The sequence below is a fragment of the Siphateles boraxobius genome, unplaced genomic scaffold (genome assembly GCF_051911475.1).
Source record: "Siphateles boraxobius isolate OS27281-9 unplaced genomic scaffold, OSU_SipBor_1 1, whole genome shotgun sequence".
Taxonomy (NCBI): Eukaryota; Metazoa; Chordata; class Actinopteri; order Cypriniformes; family Leuciscidae; genus Siphateles; species Siphateles boraxobius.
Genome location: NW_027508699.1, coordinates 2392037 through 2413474, shown reverse-complemented (window position 1 = coordinate 2413474; position 21438 = coordinate 2392037). Strand labels below are relative to the sequence as shown.

General features: G+C 40.2%; 11 non-coding genes and 1 pseudogene across 11 annotated transcripts; 3 read left to right on the top strand and 9 right to left on the bottom strand.

The window, feature by feature from the left end:
• The first annotated feature begins 58 nt into the window (after positions 1-58).
• trnas-gcu (transfer RNA serine (anticodon GCU)) lies at positions 59-140 on the top strand. Its single transcript has one exon. It is a non-coding gene; the product is annotated as a tRNA-Ser (tRNA).
• Positions 141-627: 487 nt separating this feature from the next.
• LOC143742020 (U4 spliceosomal RNA) lies at positions 628-767 on the bottom strand. Its single transcript, XR_013205322.1, has one exon. It is a non-coding gene; the product is annotated as a U4 spliceosomal RNA (small nuclear RNA).
• An 866-nt stretch (positions 768-1633) lies between these two features.
• Positions 1634-1705, bottom strand: trnap-ugg (transfer RNA proline (anticodon UGG)). The gene has a single exon. It is a non-coding gene; the product is annotated as a tRNA-Pro (tRNA).
• A 337-nt stretch (positions 1706-2042) lies between these two features.
• trnap-ugg (transfer RNA proline (anticodon UGG)) lies at positions 2043-2114 on the bottom strand. The gene has a single exon. It is a non-coding gene; the product is annotated as a tRNA-Pro (tRNA).
• A 1757-nt stretch (positions 2115-3871) lies between these two features.
• Positions 3872-3943, bottom strand: trnap-cgg (transfer RNA proline (anticodon CGG)). The gene has a single exon. It is a non-coding gene; the product is annotated as a tRNA-Pro (tRNA).
• A 199-nt stretch (positions 3944-4142) lies between these two features.
• trnap-ugg (transfer RNA proline (anticodon UGG)) lies at positions 4143-4213 on the bottom strand. The gene has a single exon. It is a non-coding gene; the product is annotated as a tRNA-Pro (tRNA).
• Positions 4214-4522: 309 nt separating this feature from the next.
• On the bottom strand, positions 4523-4594 carry trnap-ugg (transfer RNA proline (anticodon UGG)). The gene has a single exon. It is a non-coding gene; the product is annotated as a tRNA-Pro (tRNA).
• Positions 4595-6347: 1753 nt separating this feature from the next.
• On the bottom strand, positions 6348-6419 carry trnap-cgg (transfer RNA proline (anticodon CGG)). The gene has a single exon. It is a non-coding gene; the product is annotated as a tRNA-Pro (tRNA).
• A 200-nt stretch (positions 6420-6619) lies between these two features.
• On the bottom strand, positions 6620-6691 carry trnap-ugg (transfer RNA proline (anticodon UGG)). The gene has a single exon. It is a non-coding gene; the product is annotated as a tRNA-Pro (tRNA).
• A 309-nt stretch (positions 6692-7000) lies between these two features.
• trnap-ugg (transfer RNA proline (anticodon UGG)) lies at positions 7001-7072 on the bottom strand. Its single transcript has one exon. It is a non-coding gene; the product is annotated as a tRNA-Pro (tRNA).
• A 9967-nt stretch (positions 7073-17039) lies between these two features.
• Positions 17040-17158, top strand: LOC143741189 (5S ribosomal RNA). The gene has a single exon (XR_013204956.1). It is a non-coding gene; the product is annotated as a 5S ribosomal RNA (ribosomal RNA).
• A 1430-nt stretch (positions 17159-18588) lies between these two features.
• Positions 18589-18718, top strand: LOC143742279 (5S ribosomal RNA; annotated as a pseudogene).
• Positions 18719-21438: the final 2720 nt, after the last annotated feature.

Below are 21438 nucleotides of genomic sequence, written 5' to 3'. Positions count from 1 at the left end.
ATTAAAATAGCTGCAGAAACACACCACAGCCCAGCTTCGGGCAGTTGTGCAGGCGAGTGACGAGGTGGTCGAGTGGTTAAGGCGATGGACTGCTAATCCATTGTGCTCTGCACGCGTGGGTTAGAATCCCATCCTTGTCGTTTGATGTCTTTAGTGTTCAAGAAAGCCAAGTGTGCCTGGCAATGCTCCTTGCTTCCAACTACAACGTCATCATACTAAAGATAGATGCAGAAAAACTTTACATGCAGGCGAGTTGCTGCGTGGTTAAGGTGATGGACTGCTAATCCTTTGTGCTCTGTGCGCATGGGTTTGAGTCCCATCCTTGGTGTTTAGTTTCACAGGGAGCCTAGAGGACAGGTCAACCGCAGGGGTGCAGCTCATGGCAAGCTTTTAATTATAGCTGTATATAAAGCTCATGTTCATTTCTGAAAACGTTGTTGAGATCCGGATCAATACAATAAGCCCCCTGGTAAATGGATATAATCATTTTAAATACAAAAACACGTTCAAGGGAGGTCCAAATCCTGGCTAAACCAGCCACCTTCAAGCTAATGCTTTCGACACCACAGCAAAAACAGAACGTAAAAAAAGCAAAAACCCAATTCCCTTTTACAACTAGTCATGAAGCCTCTTAAGAGACTGTCAAAATTGCCAAGGCTGACTGTATTTCAAGTCATCCCAGCGGGGTATAGAGTAAAGTTTTCAACCAGCAAAGATCACGTCTCGGCTGAGCCTCATAGACTATGGTATTGCCTCTGCGAAAGAATGCCAGACAAGGTAGCGACGTCTCCTGTGCTTTTATCTGGACATGGAACGACAGGGTGGTATCACGTTTTAAACTGCCATGTAATCAGCCTTTTGGAACGGCCGGCTGCATGGTGTGTCTATGAAACAGGTGAGTGAAATGCACATAGAGGTTAATTAACAGCCTCTGATGCTGCAGAACGTGACGTCAAGTACTATGTGGGTTGCAGTAAATGGTCGGACTATGAAGTGGTTGATAAAGAAAAGTAAATGGCCAGACTATGAAGTGGTTGAAAACATGATGCTTGGGCAGGGGCTGAGAGGTGGGGAGGACAACATGACTAACTCCTCCAAAATCAGATTGCCCTTCGGGTGATTTTTGGGCAACTCACTGAGTCTCTGCTCCAGAGAGAACTTCAGCAAGTCTCGCTTCTGACTGGACTCATTCAAGCGGGCTTGAGCTTCTGAATGAGCTTTCTTCTCCGTCAGAATGAGCTTTCTTCTCCGTCAACTTCTAAGGGAAAACCCTGCCTTTCATAAACCAGGAAGAACACAATTTGTTTTATCACCCAGCTTAAAAAAAGAAAAAAAATGAAGAAGATTTCCTGTGGTATCACATGCAATTGCATACATAGTCAGAGAAAAAGATTTCAGACTATTCTGAAATCCCCGGGCTCGTCCGGGATTTGAACCCGGACGCTGGGTGTGGCTACTTGCGTACACTTGTACAGTCACCGAACACTGGCCTCAAACAGAATGAGCAGACACTATTTTAATAAGAGCATTTGTCCTTAGGGAGCTGCACTCTCTGGCAGGCAGCGATTCAGAGTACTTTCTGTGCAGGAAATAAACGGTTGTCATCGGACTGGCTGCATGATCTGAAACTGCTGGGCTCGTCCGGGATTTGAACCCGGGACCTCTCACACCCAAAGCGAGAATCATACCCCTAGACAAACGAGCCTGACTGGCAAGAGATTTGGCTACTTGCCTGACTGGCAAGAGATTTGGCTACTTGCGTACACTTGTGGAGTCACTGAATCCTGGCCTCTTACAGAATGGGAAGGCACTAGTTTTAATAGAAAGCGTTTGTCGTTAGGGAGCCACACTCCCTGGCAGGCAGCGATTCTGAGTTTGTTCTGTGCAAGGAAATAAGCGCTTGTCATCGGGCTGAATCTTGGCTATGTTGTTGTACAGATGAACACAAGCAGTAATAAGGGTTTCAAAAACATGACAGTTTTGAGTTTGGCTCAGTGCTGCAAAAGGAAGGATTCAACCTTGCTGCTCGTTCTGAAATCCCCGGGCTCGTCCGGAATTTGAACCCGGGACCTCTCGCACCCAAAGCGAGAATCATACCCCTAGACCAACGAGCCTCTTCTACAATCAGTTTTTCGGGAGGGCGCCACAAATTCAGTGAAGCCCATCTCAAAGACGGACCACGACCTGGCGTCGAGATACGAAAGTGTAGTTGTTCGAGCGTTAGAAACCCCTTGAAGGCATATTACTGATCAAAGGAAAAGCATGCCAGACAAGGCCCAGTGGCCTGTGGATGTTCCACAAATTCAAGGATGGTTTGTTCAAAGCAATAATGACCACAAGATCTGAGTTAGCATAGTACGGACAAACCTCGGATAGCTGTAGTGGTGGGTTTTTGTGTGCATCAGACTGTCAGTGAATCATTCTTACCTGCCCGTGCATGTGCCCTTTCAGGCTGAAATTACACAAAGCACTGTGCGCAAGAGGCCCAGTGGCCTAAGGGGAAAAAGCCACTTCTTGCTTTTGCACTGGACCTACGACGAAGGCTTTGCGTACGAAAGCAGAGAGGCAGACTACACACAAAACAGATGAGTAAGAATCATGAACTATAAATGAATCTAGTCAACGAAAAACATCATTGATACGTTTGTTTTGTCCATACAACCAAAATGGCTGTGTAATTGGAGAAAAATACATGGAACAGAAATGGCGGGCTCTAAATGTAAACCGCCGCACATAGGCTATGCCGTAGGCTTGACTTTGAACTAAAAGGCATCACCCTCCTACCTAGGGAGGCTGTTACTAGGGCGTGCTTGTTGCGCTAGCTCTAAGCCGAGGCTGCAAAAAGTCAATGAAAAGTTGTTCAAAGAAACTCTACAGAACAACAAGTATACCTGTGCTTAGCGTTTCTGCAAAAGAGCCATGGGTAATTCAGTTAAGAGCGATTTAAAATGCTTTGAATCCCACTACAGCATCTACAGACCTGCAAAAAAAGTTCAATTTTGCCAAAGCATCAGCCTCTGATGCTGCAGAACGTGACGTCAAGTACTATGTGGGTTGCAGTAAATGGCCGGACTATGAAGTGGTTGATAAAGAAAAGTAAATGGCCAGACTATGAAGTGGTTGAAAACATGATGCTTGGGCAGGGGCTGAGAGGTGGGGAGGACTACATGACTAACTCCTCCAAAATCAGATTGCCCTTCGGGTGATTTTTGGGCAACTCACTGAGTCTCTGCTCCAGAGAGAACTTCAGCAAGTCTTGCTTCTGACTGGACTCATTCAAGCGGGCTTGAGCTTCTGAATGAGCTTTATCCTCCGTCAGAATGAGCTTTCTTCTCCGTCAACTTCTAAGGGAAAACAATGCCTTTCATACACCAGGAAGAGCACAATTTGTTTTATCACCCAGCTTAAAAAAAAAAAAAAAAATGAAGAAGATTTCCTCTGGTATCACATGCAATTGCATAAAGAAAAGTAAATGGCCAGACTTTGAAGTGGTTGAAAACATGATGCTTTTGCAGGGGCTGAGAGGTGGGGAGGACAACATGACTAACTCCACAATAATCAGATTGCCCTTCGGTTGATTTTTGGGCAACTCACTGAGTCTCTGCTCCAGAGAGAACTTCAGCAAGTCTCGCTTCTGACTGGACTCATTCAAGCGGGCTTGAGCTTCTGAAAGAGCTTTCTACTCCGTCAGAATGAGCTTTCTTCTCCGTCAACTTCTAAGGGAAAACAATGCTTTCATACACCAAGAAGAGCACAATTTGTTTTATCACCCAGCTTAAAAAAAGAAAAAAAAATGAAGAAGATTTCCTGTGGTATCACATGCAATTGCATACATAGTCAGAGAACCCTTGAACTCATACTAAAGGTAAGAGGGCTCGTCCGGGATTTGAACCCGGGACCTCTCGCACCCGAAGCAAGAATCATACCCCTAGACCAACGAGCCTGCCTGATGCTGGATGGGGCTACTTGCATACACTTGTACAGTCACCGAACACTGGCCTCAAACAGAATGAGCAGACACTAGTTTTAATAAGAGCATTTGTCCTTACGGAGCTGCACTCTCTGGCGGCGGCGATTCAGAGTACTTTCTGTGCAGGAAATAAACGCTTGTCATCGGACTGGCTGCTTGTTCTGAAACTGCTGGGCTCGTCCGGGATTTGAACCCGGACCTCTCGCACCCAAAGCGAGAATCATACCCCTAGACCAACGAGCCTGACTGACAAGAGATTTGGCTACTTGCGTACACTTGTGGAGTCACTGAATCCTGGCCTCTTACAGAATGGGAAGGCACTAGTTTTAATAGAAAGCGTTTGTCGTTAGGGAGCCACACTCCCTGGCAGGCAGCGATTCTGAGTTTGTTCTGTGCAAGGAAATAAGCGCTTGTCATCTGGCTGAATCTTGGCTATGTTGTTGTACAGATGAACACAAGCAGTAATAAGGGTTTCAAAAACATGACAGTTTTGAGTTTGGCTCAGTGCTGCAAAAGGAAGGATTCAACCTTGCTGCTCGTTCTGAAATCCCCGGGCTCGTCCGGGATTTGAACCCGGGACCTCTCGCACCCAAAGCGAGAATCATACCCCTAGACCAACGAGCCTCTTCTACAATCAGTTTTTCGGGAGGGCGGCACAAATTCAGTGAAGCCCATCTCAAAGACGGACCACGACCTGGCGTCGAGATACGAAAGTGTAGTTGTTCGAGCGTTAGAAACCCCTTGAAGGCATATTACTGATCAAAGGAAAAGCATGCCAGACAAGGCCCAGTGGCCTGTGGATGTTCCACAAATTCAAGGATGGTTTGTTCAAAGCAATAATGACCACAAGATCTGAGTTAGCATAGTACGGACAAACCTCGGATAGCTGTAGTGGTGGGTTTTTGTGTGCATCAGACTGTCAGTGAATCATTCTTACCTGCCCGTGCATGTGCCCTTTCAGGCTGAAATTACACAAAGCACTGTGCGCAAGAGGCCCAGTGGCCTAAGGGGAAAAAGCCACTTCTTGCTTTTGCACTGGACCTACGACGAAGGCTTTGCGTACGAAAGCAGAGAGGCAGACTACACACAAAACAGATGAGTAAGAATCATGAACTATAAATGAATCTAGTCAACGAAAAACATCATTGATACGTTTGTTTTGTCCATACAACCAAAATGGCTGTGTAATTGGAGAAAAATACATGGAACAGAAATGGCGGGCTCTAAATGTAAACCGCCGCACATAGGCTATGCCGTAGGCTTGACTTTGAACTAAAAGGCATCACCCTCCTACCTAGGGAGGCTGTTACTAGGGCGTGCTTGTTGCGCTAGCTCTAAGCCGAGGCTGCAAAAAGTCAATGAAAAGTTGTTCAAAGAAACTCTACAGAACAACAAGTATACCTGTGCTTAGCGTTTCTGCAAAAGAGCCATGGGTAATTCAGTTAAGAGCGATTTAAAATGCTTTGAATCCCACTACAGCATCTACAGACCTGCAAAAAAAGTTCAATTTTGCCAAAGCATCAGCCTCTGATGCTGCAGAACGTGACGTCAAGTACTATGTGGGTTGCAGTAAATGGCCGGACTATGAAGTGGTTGATAAAGAAAAGTAAATGGCCAGACTATGAAGTGGTTGAAAACATGATGCTTGGGCAGGGGCTGAGAGGTGGGGAGGACTACATGACTAACTCCTCCAAAATCAGATTGCCCTTCGGGTGATTTTTGGGCAACTCACTGAGTCTCTGCTCCAGAGAGAACTTCAGCAAGTCTCGCTTCTGACTGGACTCATTCAAGCGGGCTTGAGCTTCTGAATGAGCTTTATCCTCCGTCAGAATGAGCTTTCTTCTCCGTCAACTTCTAAGGGAAAACAATGCCTTTCATACACCAGGAAGAGCACAATTTGTTTTATCACCCAGCTTAAAAAAAAAAAATGAAGAAGATTTCCTCTGGTATCACATGCAATTGCATAAAGAAAATTAAATGGCCAGACTTTGAAGTGGTTGAAAACATGATGCTTTTGCAGGGGCTGAGAGGTGGGGAGGACAACATGACTAACTCCACCATAATCAGATTGCCCTTCGGTTGATTTTTGGGCAACTCACTGAGTCTCTGCTCCAGAGAGAACTTCAGCAAGTCTCGCTTCTGACTGGACTCATTCAAGCGGGCTTGAGCTTCTGAAAGAGCTTTCTACTCCGTCAGAATGAGCTTTCTTCTCCGTCAACTTCTAAGGGAAAACAATGCTTTCATACACCAAGAAGAGCACAATTTGTTTTATCACCCAGCTTAAAAAAAGAAAAAAAAAATGAAGAAGATTTCCTGTGGTATCACATGGAATTGCATACATAGTCAGAGAACCCTTGAACTCATACTAAAGGTGAGAGGGCTCGTCCGGGATTTGAACCCGGGACCTCTCGCACCCGAAGCAAGAATCATACCCCTAGACCAACGAGCCTGCCTGATGCTGGATGGGGCTACTTGCATACACTTGTACAGTCACCGAACACTGGCCTCAAACAGAATGAGCAGACACTAGTTTTAATAAGAACATTTGTCCTTAGGGAGCTGCACTCTCTGGCAGGCGGCGATTCAGAGTACTTTCTGTGCAGGAAATAAACGCTTGTCATCGGACTGGCTGCTTGTTCTGAAACTGCTGGGCTCGTCCGGGATTTGAACCCGGGACCTCTCGCACCCAAAGCGAGAATCATACCCCTAGACCAACGAGCCTGACTGACAAGAGATTTGGCTACTTGCGTACACTTGTAGAGTCACTGAATCCTGGCCTCTTACAGAATGGGAAGGCACTAGTTTTAATAGAAAGCGTTTGTCGTTAGGGAGCCACACTCCCTGGCAGGCAGCGATTCTGAGTACGTTCTGTGCAAGGAAATAAGCGCTTGTCATCTGGCTGAATCTTGGCTATGTTGTTGTACAGATGAACACAAGCAGTAATAAGGGTTTCAAAAACATGACAGTTTTGAGTTTGGCTCAGTGCTGCAAAAGGAAGGATTCAACCTTGCTGCTCGTTCTGAAATCCCCGGGCTCGTCCGGGATTTGAACCCGGGACCTCTCGCACCCAAAGCGAGAATCATACCCCTAGACCAACGAGCCTCTTCTACAATCAGTTTTTCGGGAGGGCGCCACAAATTCAGTGAAGCCCATCTCAAAGACGGACCACGACCTGGCGTCGAGATACGAAAGTGTAGTTGTTCGAGCGTTAGAAACCCCTTGAAGGCATATTACTGATCAAAGGAAAAGCATGCCAGACAAGGCCCAGTGGCCTGTGGATGTTCCACAAATTCAAGAAGGGTTTGTTCAAAGCAAAAATGACCACAAGATCTGAGTTAGCATAGTACGGACAAACCTCGGATAGCTGTAGTGGTGGGTTTTTCTGTGCATCAGACTGTCAGTGAATCATTCTTGCCTGCCCGTGCATGTGCCCTTTCAGGCTGAAATTACACAAAGCACTGTAGACAAGAGGCCCAGTGGCCTAAGGGGAAAAAGCCACTTCTTGCTTTTGCACTGGACCTATGACGAAGGCTTTGTGTACGAAAGCAGAGAGGCAGACTACACACAAAACAGATGAGTAAGAATCATGAACTATAAATGAATCTAGTCAACGAAAAACATCATTGATACGTTTGTTTTGTCCATACAACCAAAATGGCTGTGTAATTGGAGAAAAACACATGGAACAGAAATGGCGGGCTCTAAATGTAAACCGCCGCACATAGGCTATGCCGTAGGCTTGACTTTGAACTAAAAGGCATCACCCTCCTACCTAGGGAGGCTGTTACAAGGGCGTGCTTGTTGCGCTAGCTCTAAGCCGATGCCGCAAAAAGTCAATGAAAAGTTGTTCAAACAAACTCTACAGAACAACAAGTATACCTGTGCTTAGCGTTTCTGCAAAAGACCCACGGGTAATTCAGTTAAGAGCGATTTAAAATGCTTTGAATCCCACTACAGCATCTACAGACCTGCGAAAAAAGTTCAATTTTGCCAAAGCATCAGCCTCTGATGCTGCAGAACGTGACGTCAAGTACTATGTGGGTTGCAGTAAATGGCCGGACTATGAAGTGGTTGATAAAGAAAAGTAAATGGCCAGACTATGAAGTGGTTGAAAACATGATGCTTGGGCAGGGGCTGAGAGGTGGGGAGGACTACATGACTAACTCCTCCAAAATCAGATTGCCCTTCAGGTGATTTTTGGGCAACTCACTGAGTCTCTGCTCCAGAGAGAACTTCAGCAAGTCTCACTTCTGACTGGACTCATTCAAGCGGGCTTGAGCTTCTGAATGAGCTTTCTTCTCCGTCAGAATGAGCTTTCTTCTCTTTCAACTTCTAAGGGAAAACAATGCCTTTCATACACCAGGAAGAGCACAATTTGTTTTATCACCCAGCTTAAAAAAAAAAAAAAAATGAAGAAGATTTCCTCTGGTATCACATGCAATTGCATAAAGAAAAGTAAATGGCCAGACTTTGAAGTGGTTGAAAACATGATGCTTTTGCAGGGGCTGAGAGGTGGGGAGGACAACATGACTAACTCCACCATAATCAGATTGCCCTTCGGTTGATTTTTTGGCAACTCACTGAGTCTCTGCTCCAGAGAGAACTTCAGCAAGTCTCGCTTCTGACTGGACTCATTCAAGCGGGCTTGAGCTTCTGAAAGAGCTTTCTACTCCGTCAGAATGAGCTTTCTTCTCCATCAACTTCTAAGGGAAAACAATGCTTTCATACACCAAGAAGAGCACAATTTGTTTTATCACCCAGCTTATAAAAAGAAAAAAAAATGAAGAAGATTTCCTGTGGTATCAAATGCAATTGCATACATAGTCAGAGAACCCTTGAACTCATACTAAAGGTGAGGGAGAGGAATGGTGAGCCAAGAGGAAATGTCAGCAAAAACACCACCCAAGCCTTGGCTCACAAACCTCTGTATCAAAGACGCCATTTGGACCTCCAGAAACCTACTGGTAGGGAAGCGCATGCAGGTGTCCCTCCACGCCACCATCCAGCTGGCCAAATCAAGGCTGCAGGATTACATCTCATTCGCCATTCGGATGTGGGGGTCAGAGCTTCACAGGAAATGGTCCCCATAGCCACGAGCCCTGACTGCCCGTAAGATGCCCTCCAACACCTTAGGGGGAGCAGCGGTGCCTCGGTTCAAGAGAATCTCCTCCGGGCCCAGAAGGGCTGGGTCTTTGGGACTGGTTCCAAAGAGCTGAGCGGAGGTTTGAAATGGTTATAAGGACATACCCGCTCCTGTACAATGGAAGAGAGAGCTTTTAAAGCCTGTTTTATTATTTTATCTGTTTATTTATTCTATTTATTCATTTCTTAAGTTTTTACCTGAATGCTTTTCTTTTTCTGATCCGATTCACTGATACCAGAGTCTAATGTTGTTTAATACTAAATTGTTTACTTTTCATGCCAATCCTATTGCAAAAATTTGTGTTCTGTTGTGATACTCTGAAAGATTTAATAAAGTCATTATGCAGAAAATAATCTGAAAGGGCCATATATACTCACACAGACATCAAGAATCAGCATATGAATCTCAACAATGGTGACAATAAAAAAAAAAATTTCAGATCAACTCTGAATGTCACAAGCTAATAAAGTCACAAAAAAGCTTTCTTGATTGTCACCATTGTTGAGATTCATATGTTTATTCTTGATGTCTCTGTATGGCTAAAATTAAAACAAGAACTGAGGTTGATTAGAGTGCTGCAGTTCTATTTTTCACCACAGATTTACATAGGATAATTTGTGGGGTGCTGTAGAGCTAGGGAGGCTTCTGCTTATGTACATAAATACATGCTTATGTACATAAATCCAAGCGCTACATTTTAATATCCTGCTCACTTTACGCCTTAAAATAGTCCAGAAAATCCCCCTAAATTTAAAAAAAAAATCAATTTAGTGCTTATAGAGGTCTAATGATTTAATATTTTGAGCAGCTGTATAAAGACATGAAAACGCTTTGTGGATGCTGTTTGTCTTGCAGCTGCAGTGTGTGTGAATGTGGGCCGAGCCTCGTCTACCTTCTTTAAATATCCCTCTATCGGCTGAGACTCTCGCTTACGGCCATACCACCTTGAGGGCGCCCTAGAGCAACCAGGAAGTAGTGTGGCAGTAGTGGGTGAGGAAGGCTCACCAAACGTGTTTCTGTGTTTTTTCGTTTGTTTTTGTCAGAATCAGTGTTTTTTTGTTAGTTTTTTTGTTTTGTTTTTTGTTTAAGCTAAATCCTCCCAACAGCATACGCTGTTTGGGAGGAATTTTGTCTGCGTGTTTTTCTTTGATGGATGGACAAAGGTTAACGGACATTGCAATGGCTGGAGTACCACGAGGGCGAAACGACCACGGACCGGACAAACAACAAAGAGATGGACAAGAACGGGGGAAAGAAGCGAGAAAGGAGAAAGCGAAAAGGATGTACAAAAAGGAAGCGACAATAACAGTGGATTTAAGAGATGAAAAAGAGGTGAGAGCGATGGATATCATAAAAGCAGTGACGGAGAAGATCGGAGAAGGAAAGATTTTGGCAGTGAGACCTAAACAAACAAATGAATATGAAGTTACACTTGAACGGGAGGAGGATACGGGATGCTTAATGGACGGATTGGATATTAAAGGAATGACATTCGAGGTAAAGAGTCTTCACAACAGGGACTATGTTGTCTCTTTTATGCACCTGCCGGCCTACACTGAGGATGCAGACATTTTTAATAAGCTGGAACAATGGGGAGTAATCCCAGTTTCTGTGGTGAAAAGGAGGTTTTATCCGGGCACGAATATAGAGGACGGCACACGCTTTTTAAAAGTAAGGTTCCCAAGGGAGGTGGCATCACTACCATACAGCACAAGACTGGAAACAGCTGAAGGACCACAATACTTCAGAGTGATGCACAGTCATCAGGTGAAAACCTGTCGACTGTGCATGAGCCCGGACCACGTGGTGAAAGACTGTCCAGATTTTAAGTGTTTTAAATGTGACGAGAAAGGCCACTTTGCAAGGAACTGCAACGCTGTTAAGTGCCCGGATTGCCGAGAGGTTCTCACTAAATGTGAATGCTGGACGGGGCGAGAGGAGGAAGAAGAGGAGCAGGTGAGCGGGCAGGTGCTAGAAAGAGACACAGAAAAGGAGCAAGAAGAAGAAAACGGAGGAAAGGAGACGAGTGAAATTACAGAAAATAAACAAAGTGAGGAACGGATGGACGATGAGTATAAACAGGGGGAACAAACACAACAAGAGGATAAAAACTGGACACAAATGGACATGAATGTAAGCTTGGAAAGTGAAGTAGACAGAGCAGAACAAAAGGACACGGAGCAGAATGTGGAAATGGAAAAGGAAGCACAAAATGAAGAAGATGACAATGTAGTTCCATCAAATAAAAGGAGAAGATCAATACAGATAAAACCGAACACTGAAGGAGCGAGAAAAAGAGTGACTTTAAAAGGTGAGCAACAAAGTATAGATGAAAAGGAGCTGGTAAAGGACTCGGAGGAGAATGAATGAAAAGATGGATTTTAGCAATGTCTTTTTAAGAACTTTTTTTTGTGTCATGATTTTAAGAATGGTTACTTTTAATGCTAGAGGTTTAATGGACATGAGGAAATTTGAAAAAGTGAAGGAAATGTGTAAAAGAGAAGATGTGATAATGTTACAAGAGACTAACTGGAAAGACTTGCATATAAGTGAAATAAGAAAAAAATGGAATGGAGAGATTTTATACAACAACGGGGATGATAGATTTGGAAGAGGAGTTGCAGTACTAATAAGAGAAAATAGAGATATAAAATGTAAAGTATAGTATATAAAGATAAAGTGGGGAAATGTATAGGTTTTGAAATGGAATATGAAGAGAACAAAATACTTGTGGTAAATGTGCATGCACCACCGGAAGAGATTAAGAAGAGGGAATATTTTAATGGTTTAAGGGAACTTTTAAGGAAATATAAGGATATTGTTATTATGGGGGATTTTAATGTTGTTTTTAGTAAACTGGACATGGCTGAAGGAATGGTTTTTAAGACAGATACAGGAAGAAAAGAGTTAAAAGGGCTGATGGAAGAAAATGAATTGATTGATGTATGGAGGGAAAGAAATGAAAAGAGAAAAGAATTTTCAAGAAGACAAATTGTGGGGAATTTTATTTGTAAAACGAGAATTGATTTTATTTTATGTACACGGAATATGGAAAGCTATTTAGAAAAAATAAGATATGAAGAAACTAGTTTAAGTGATCACAAGCCTATTTTTATGCAAATTGATTGGGATACAGTGAAAAGAGGGCCGGGAGTATGGGTTTTAAACACAGGGATTTTAAAGAACGAAGACTATGTTTTAAGTGTACAGGAAATTATAACAAAGGAAAAAGAAAACGGAATGTATAGAGAAGACAAAAGGATTTGGTGGGAAAATGTGAAGTATTTAATCAAAAATTTTAGCATAAAATATTGTGGGATAATTCAGAGATGTAAAAAGGGTAAAGAAAGAGACATACGAGAACAACTAGAAAAGGAATTGAACATGAATGAAAAAGATATACAAAAAATAAAAGAAATAGAGGGAAAACTGAAAGAAATAGAAGAGAAGAAATATAATGGGGCACGATTAAGAAGTAAAGCAAAGTATACAGTGGAAGGAGAGAAATGTACTAAGTTTTTTTTTTGATTTGGAAAGAAGAAGGGGAATTTCACAAACAATTAAAAGAATACAAAGGGAAGATGGAGAGATAGTGGAAACAAATTTAGAGATACTAAAAGCAATAAAAGCATACTATGGAAAGCTATTCAAAGCAGAAGGAGTAAAGGAGGAAGAAAAACTAGAATTATTGAAACAAATAAAGACCAAAGTAGGAGAGGATGACAAAAAAGAGTGTGACCTAGAGATAAGAGAAGAAGAGATAAAAAGAGCAATAAGTGAACTGAATAAAAGGAAAAGCCCAGGTATTGACGGTTTATGGAATGAATTTTATATAACTTTTAAGGATTTTTTAACGGATATTTTAAAAGAAGTATATGAAGAGACTTTTAAGAAAGATGAAATGAATCAGAGAAAGGGGATGGGATTAATTAAGTTGATATATAAAAGAAAAGGAGAAAAAGCAGATTTAAAAAATTATAGACCCATCACAATGTTGAACACAGATTTGAAAATTTTAACAAAAGTTTTAGCCAACAGATTGAAAGAGGTAATGCCAACCATAATCAAAACAAATCAAGTATATGGAGTGAAAGGGAAGGATATAGCAGACACAACAATAAGTATAATAGATAGAATAAGGTATATGAAAGAAAAAAATAAGGATGGATATGTTATTAGTTTGGATTTTGAAAAGGCCTTCGACAGAGTAGAACATGACTATTTATTTGAGATTTTAAGTGGGTATGGGTTTGGGGAAAGTTTTATCAAATGGATTAAAATTTTATATAAAGGAGCAATAACAAGAGTAAAATGTAATGTTTTTTTAACAGAATGTTTTAAATTAACTAGGTCAATAAGACAAGGATGTCCACTATCAGCACTTTTATATTCACTAGTTGCAGAACCTTTGGGATTAGCTGTTAAAAGAGATAAAGAAGTAAAAGGGATAGACATTGAAGAGAGTGGGGAAAATGAAAACATGTTTCAATACGCAGACGATACAACAATAATGGTTAAGGATATAAACAGTGTTAAAAAAGCAATGGAAGTGGTACAGACGTTTTGTAGGGGATCAGGGAGCAAGATAAATGAAGAGAAAACAGTATATATGAGATTTGGAGGGGCGAGTGTTTTAGCAAATGATTTTAAGTTTAAAGAATCAAAGGAAATAAAGATCCTAGGTGTTTTAATAGGGAAAGACGAAAAATATGTTGAAGTAGTAATGTGGGAAGAAATACTAGGAGGGATTGAAAGAAGGTTAAATTTTTGGAAATTGAGGACTTTAAGTTTAAAGGGGAAGGTTTTGATTGTAAATGTTTTAATGGTAGCAAAGTTGTGGTATGTTTTATATGTGACTTCTATGCCGATGTGGGTGGAAAAAAGGCTGAAGAAATGTTTTCTGGATTTTATATGGGATGGAAAACCTCCAAGAATTGCATACAATACTATAATAGGAGAAGTTGGAAAGGGAGGGATGGGATTGATAGATGTGGAACAAAGAAAAAATAGCTTAAGAGTTAAAGTAATAAAAAAGTATCTGGATGAGAAAATTAAAACAACGTGGAAAAAGACGATGGAATATTTTTTAAATAAATGTGGGAATTTTAATTTGGGAGATAATATTTTATGGATGAAAACTAAGAATTGGATGGTGAAAGGAATGCCAGATTTTTACAGAGAATTGATGAGTGCTTGGGGGAAATTTTTAACTATTGTTAATTTTAATCCTCAAGGTAGAGAGAGCATTTTAAACCAGCCTTTATTCTTAAACAGCGGCATTTTAAATCAGGGGAATGTGATTTTTTTAAAGAAATGGTGGGATGTTGGGATCACAAGAGTTAGAGATATTTTATATGAATTTAAAGAGGGATTTTTACCATTACAGTATATAATAGATACAATGGAAGTGGCAAAAGAGGATTTTAATGAACAAGAACTACAAAATAAGTATGAAATAATGAAAGAAGCAATACCCAAAGAGTGGATAAAAAGAATAGAAGATATGGAAGAAGAGAAACAAGGGAAAAAAGTGAATGTAAAGTTGGGAGAAAAACGATATGCTTTTAATGAATGTACTGTGAAAATGTTTTACTGTTTTTTTAGAGAGGGGGTTTTCAGAAAACCAAAAGTCAATGAGTACTGGGTACAGAAATACAAAGATCTAAAAGAAGAGGATATATGGAATAACATGAAAGGTACAATGATAGACGCAAAATTGGAGAGTTTTGAATATTTAATCAGACACAGAGCAATTTTTACTGACATTATTTTTAAAAAAATCCACATGGAACTAAGTGAAACATGTAAAGTGTGTAATGTGGAAGATGAAAGTTTTTTACACTTGTTTTTAAATTGTAGAGAATTGGAAGATTTTAACAAAAAGGGTAAAAGACTGATTGAAATGTTGAGAGGGGAATCCAATGAGAGGACTGTAGAATGGAATAGAGTGGTGATGTTTGGGATGGAAGAAAAGGGTAAAAACAAAAGTTTTATTAATCTGTGTGTGATGCTAATGAAAAGTGCAATATGGGAGAGAAGAATTGTAGCAAAAAAGGAAAAAATCGTGTTGGATGTTTGGATTGCTTTTAAAAGGAAAACTGAATTGTATATTGAAGGATTGTATGAGTATTTTAAATGTGAAAATAAGTTGGATGTTTTTAATGGTGTTTTTACCCCAAAAGTTTGTGGTGTTTTAAAGGATCTAATGTGGAAGTTGCCTGGAAGTGAAGAAGTTTTTTAAATTATGTAAATGATTTGTGATGTAGAATGGTTGTGGAAGAAAATCTGTATCTTTTAATTTCTATTTGATTTTATTGTATTTTATTGATTGAAATTTTCCAATAAAAAACAAAACAAAAAAAAAACACGCCCGATCTCGTCCGATCTCGGAAGCTAAGCAGGGTCGGGCCTGGTTAGTACTTGGATGGGAGACCGCCTGGGAATACCAGGTGCTGTAAGCTTTTGCTTTATCAATTCACTAATACACTTCATGGCTCGGCTCCCACGGTTTTTCCTTTATCCTTTTCAATTCAATTGCTTCATTTATTTGTCTTTCATGTTGCTTTCTCTCTGGCTTCTGTCTGCTTTCGGTGTGGTAAAGGACAGCTCAGCCTCGTCATTCTGTGTTTCTCCTCCAGGGGGCGATCGACAGGCTTTTCTCTCTCAGTCTACAAGCAACACACAACTCTGAGTGCTTGTTCTTTTATAACACACTCCTTTCCTCAGCTTCAATTAGACCAGAGGTTCCCACACTGTTTTTGTCAGTAGAACGCTCAGATTATAGCTTAATATTTCATTAATTCCACACACATTTGCATGTTCATGGATTTTTAATTAGGCTACTAACCTATAACTGGCGCTCTACTGGGTCTGAATAGGTTTTAGTGTTGGTACTTATTCTCAGTGTTGGTACCAGATCTCTCAAGATCTCAGCATTTTCACTTGTTACAATCCAGACTTTATTTCTCTCGTACTAAGGTTTTTATTGTTAATGAACAGATTTAGATGTTGATGTTTTATTGAAAATAATAAAGTTTGAGGTCACCATTATGGTGATCATGTGCCAGGGAACCAGTCTCGTGGTTTAGTTAGTTTCTTGACCGTTGACTTTTTAACAAAAAAAAAATATTTTGCTGATTTAACTGTATGTTTCCAATATATGTTTGTTAAAGCAAATTTGCAAGAGAAACTTAGACCAGATGATGTTGGTCACTTTTTAGTAATGGTGCAGTGATCTGATACCAGATTATAATCTCTGATTAAGTTGTTTAATACTAAATCATTTATTTTTCATGCCTATCCTACTGCAGAAATTTCTGTTCTGCTGTCATTATGCAGAAAATATTTTGTCAGGTTCATGAATACTCACACAGACATCAAGAATCATCATATAAATCTCAAACAATGGTGACAATTAAAAAAAAAATTCAGATCAACTCTGAATGTCACAAAACAAGCTAATAAAGTCACAACAAAGCTTTTTTGATTGTCACCATTGTTGAGATTCATATGTTGATTCTTGATGTCTCTGCTGTATGCCTAAAATTAAAAAAGAACAAAGGTTGATAAAAGTGCTGCAATTCCACTTTTCACCACAGATTTACACTGGAGTATTTGTGGAGCGCTGTAAAGCTGGGGAGGCTTCTGCTTATTATCATAAATACATGCTTATGTACATAAATCCATTTGCTACATTTTAATATCCTGCTCACTTTATGTCTTAGAATAGTCTATAAAATCCAAAGAATATTTAATTTATTATTAATTTAATGTTTATAGAGGTCTAATGAATGATTATTTTGAGCAGCTGTATAAAGACATGAAAACGCTTTGTGGATGCTGTTTGTCTTGCAGCTGCAGTGTGTGTTAATGCTGGCCGAGACTCGTGTGCCTTCTTTAAATATCCCTCTATCGGCTGAGACTCTCGCTTACGGCCATACCACCCTGAACACGCCCGATCTCGTCCGATCTCGGAAGCTAAGCAGGGTCGGGCCTGGTTAGTACTTGGATGGGAGACCGCCTGGGAATACCAGGTGCTGTAAGCTTTTGCTTTATCAATTCACTAATACACTTCATGGCTCGGCTCCCACGGTTTTTCCTTTATCCTTTTCAATTCAATTGCTTCCTTTATTTGTCTTTCATGTTGCTTTCTCTCTGGCTTCTGTCTGCTTTCGGTGTGGTAAAGGACAGCTCAGCCTCGTCATTCTGTCTTTCTCCTCCAGGGGGCGATCGACAGGCTTTTCTCTCTCAGTCTACAAGCAACACACAACTCTGAGTGCTTGTTCTTTTGTAACACACTCCTTTCCTCAGCTTCAATTAGACCAGAGGTTCCCACACTGTTTTTGTCAGTAGAACGCTCAGATTATAGTTTAATATGTCATTAATTCCACACACATTTGCATGTTCATGGATTTTTAATTAGGCTACTAACCTATAACTGGCGCTCTACTGGGTCTGAATAGGTTTTAGTGTTGGTACTTATTCTCAGTGTTGGTATCAGATCTCTCAAGATCTCAGCATTTTCACTTATTACAATCCAGACTTTATTTCTCTCGTACTAAGGTTTTTATTGTGAATGAACAGATTTAGATGTTGATGTTTTATTGAAAATAATAAAGTTTGAGGTCACCATTATGGTGATCATGTGCCAGGGAACCAGTCTCGTGGTTTAGTTAGTTTCTTGACCGTTGACTTTTTAACAAAAAAATAATATTTTGCTGATTTAACTGTATGTTTCCAATATATGTTTGTTAAAGCAAATTAGCAAGAGAAACTTAGACCAGATGATGTTGGTCATGTTTAGTAATGGTGTAGTGATCTGATACCAGATTATAATCTCTGATTAAGTTGTTTAATACTAAATCATTTATGTTTCATGCCTATCCTACTGCAGAAATTTCTGTTCTGCTGTCATTATGCAGAAATTTTTTTGTCAGGTTCATGAAAGCTCACAGAGACATCAAGAATCAGCATATGAATCTCAACAATGGTGACAATTAAAAAAAAATTCAGATCAACTCTGAATGTCACAAACAAGCTAATAAAGTCACAACAAAGCTTTTTTGATTGTCACCATTGTTGAGATTCATATGTTGATTCTTGATGTCTATGTATGCCTATTAGTAAAAAAGAACTAAGTTTCATTAGAGTGCTGCAGTTCTATTTTTCACCACCGATTTACATAGGAGAATTTGTGGGGTGCTGGGAAGGCTTCTGCTTATTATCATAAATACATGCGCTACGTTTTAATATCCTGCCCACTTTACGTCTCAAAATAGTCTAGAAAATCCGAAAAATATTTAATTTATTATTATTGTAATGCTTATAGAGATGTAATGAATGAATATTTTGAGCAGCTGTATAAAGACATGAAAATGCTTTGTGGATGCTGTTTGTCTTGCAACTGCAGTGTGTGTGAATGCGGGCCGAGCCTCGTGTGCCTTCTTTAAATATCTCTCTATCGGCTGAGACTCTCGCTTACGGCCATACCACCCTGAACACGCCCGATCTCATCCGATCTCGGAAGCTAAGCAGGGTCGGGCCTGGTTAGTACTTGGATGGGAGACCGATCCTGGGCCACCTGGACGATCCTGGTACTGCAAGATGCGGTGGACGAGTGGGTAAAGCACTTGTTTCCCATTCATAAGATCACAGGTTTGAGCCCCAGTTCAGCTATTTGAAACTCATAGATTGAAATCTCTGTGAAAGATGTATAATCCCTTAAACTGCTTGAGTGAATAATTGTAGTTTAAAGGTGCAAACCCCTTTGCTGAAATGCAGTTAGTTTCAGGGAAGTATAATACGGGTAAGTATTCTTATTCATCTTTTTGGACCCTTGATTTCAGGTAAACTTTTAATTTCAGGTAAGTATCGCACCCTAGTTAGTTTCAGGGAAGTATAATACGGGTAAGTATTCTTATTCATCTTTTTGGACCCTTGATTTCAGGTAAAGTTTTAATTTCAGGTAAGCATTGCACTCCAGTTAGTTTCAGGGAAGTATAATACAGGTAAGTATTCTTATTTATCTTTTTGAACCCTTAATTTCAGGTAAAGTTTTAATTTAAGGTAAGCATTGCACTCCAACATATGTACATGTTATAAAAGTTATCCAAGTGGATTTTTTTTTGTATGGTACTTCTCCTTGACATCACTCGGTTCTTGATTTTCCTCTTTCACTTCCATCTGGCCTAAAAGTAACATATTACATGGTCAAAAAATCAGTACAAGAAAGGTGATACAAGAAACAAGTGAAGTCATATTTAAAGGGATAGTTCACCCATAATTTAGGCTACTTCCCCTCAAGCCATCCTAAGTGTATTTGACTTTCTTCTTTCAGCCAAACACAGTCGTTATATTAATAAATGTCCAGGCTCTTCCAAGCTTGATAATGGCAGTGGATGGTAACTGAGATTTTGAAGCCCAAAAAAGTGCATCCATCCATCATAAAAGTAATACACAGCCTTCGGCTCCAGGGGCTTAATAAAGGCCTTCTGAAGCAAAGCTTTTTTATAAGAAAAATATCCATATTTATAACTTTATAAACTATAATCACTGACTTCCGGAAGCGGCCACATGTTAGTATAGGGATGGGAATTGAAAACCGGTTTCACTCGAGAACCGGTTCTAAGTTTTATGAACCATCGATATTGTATGCCCTCGACGTTAACGATTCCTCTTATCGATGCTCCTGCACCGAGTCCCAGACATAATATACAGACCGTGAACCGTGAATTTGACATTTTTTTGTATAGTTCTATAGGCCTCTTTAAGCCTTATTTAATAAAATGTCTTTAGAGTTGCACGTCTTGCAACAATGTGTAATGGTTTATGTTAGGGGTGTAACGATACACAAAACTGACGGTTCGGTTTTCCCACGGTTTTGACGTCTCGGTTCGGTTCGGTTTAGAAAGCTAAAAAAAAATTTTAAACAGTGGTTTAGTGAAAAAATTGTGTCTTTGTTTTTAAATTAATTCAATTACAATTAAACGTTTTGCAAGGATTAAAAATCTGCTAATGCTGTAAACTATATAGGGAGCCGCACAATGCGCACATTACTATAACATTAAAGGTTAACAACAGAGCCTGAATTCAGATGCTATTTATTTTTTAGATATAATAATCAAAACCCAACACATTGTATGAAAACATGTAAACTGAACATAAGGCAGTTTTTTCATTAACTTTACTCTAATTTTTTATTGAAATATAATAATTTACACAGTTGCTGTCATTTTCATGAAAGATATTTTAAACGTACATTAAATAATCAAGATATAATTAACAGGTTAAGTAAAATATAATATATATAGGATAATATAGTGCATTTATTTAGTGCAAGAGTTAATTTCTCTAGGAACCAACAAGTTGTGGACACTGAATCACTTGCCTGCTGAGGTAAATATTATGCTAGTGACAAGCTATGCAGTTTTATTGACGTCTTTACGCTGCTGAAACACTGATTGAGCGATTACATGAGTTATGATGCCTTTCAGTAAGTATACTGTATTTTTCAACATACCTTCAGGTGTCCATTCATGTTTATTCTGTAACTGAGGAAGAGATGATCGCGTTTACTCGCGCTCCGCGCTGCCGCTTGAAATGAGGAGCCTAATACAGTGATCTGTCACGCCACATCAAAGAGCGCCAAAACGGCATTTATTGTTTGATTTGTGTGATCAAATAGTCCGAATTTGAAGATTACACCTTGCTTATTATCGAAAGTAGCAAAACACGGAGCTTGCTATTTGGTGTTATGGTGGTTAGGCTACAAAACTGAATTTGTTGTGTACACATTCCAGGTCCAATGAGCCGGGCTGGGCGAGGCCGGGGTAGCAGGGGGCGGGGCGGGGCGTATTCGGTACGCCATGAGAGTATCGCGTTTCGAATCGTGGGTTCTGTATCGCGGTTCTTCGGTTCGGTTCTAATATCGTTACACCCCTACTTTATGTGTTTATTGTATGGGTTGCATCACTTCATGGTACTCATTAGTTTTTATTTTATTTCAGACTCTTAAAAAAAAGGTCCATAAGACCATACAAGGGAGACAAAAAGACAAAAAAAAAAAAGATTACTATAATCCATACAAACAACTTCTCCAGTGCCTCCAAAGCAGCGAGCTGTACCAAGTACTGCTCTGATCAGGCCATTTAAAAAAAGTTATAATTTCATTTTGTGAGTCCATAAGTCTCATCATAAATTTATAAACAGCATTCCTTATTACAGCATTTAGTGTGGTCACATCATTCTGCACACACAACTGGCTTGCACTGGTCCAGCGAGGTACTTTCAAAAGAATCCTAAGAGCATCATTATATGCTACTTTTAA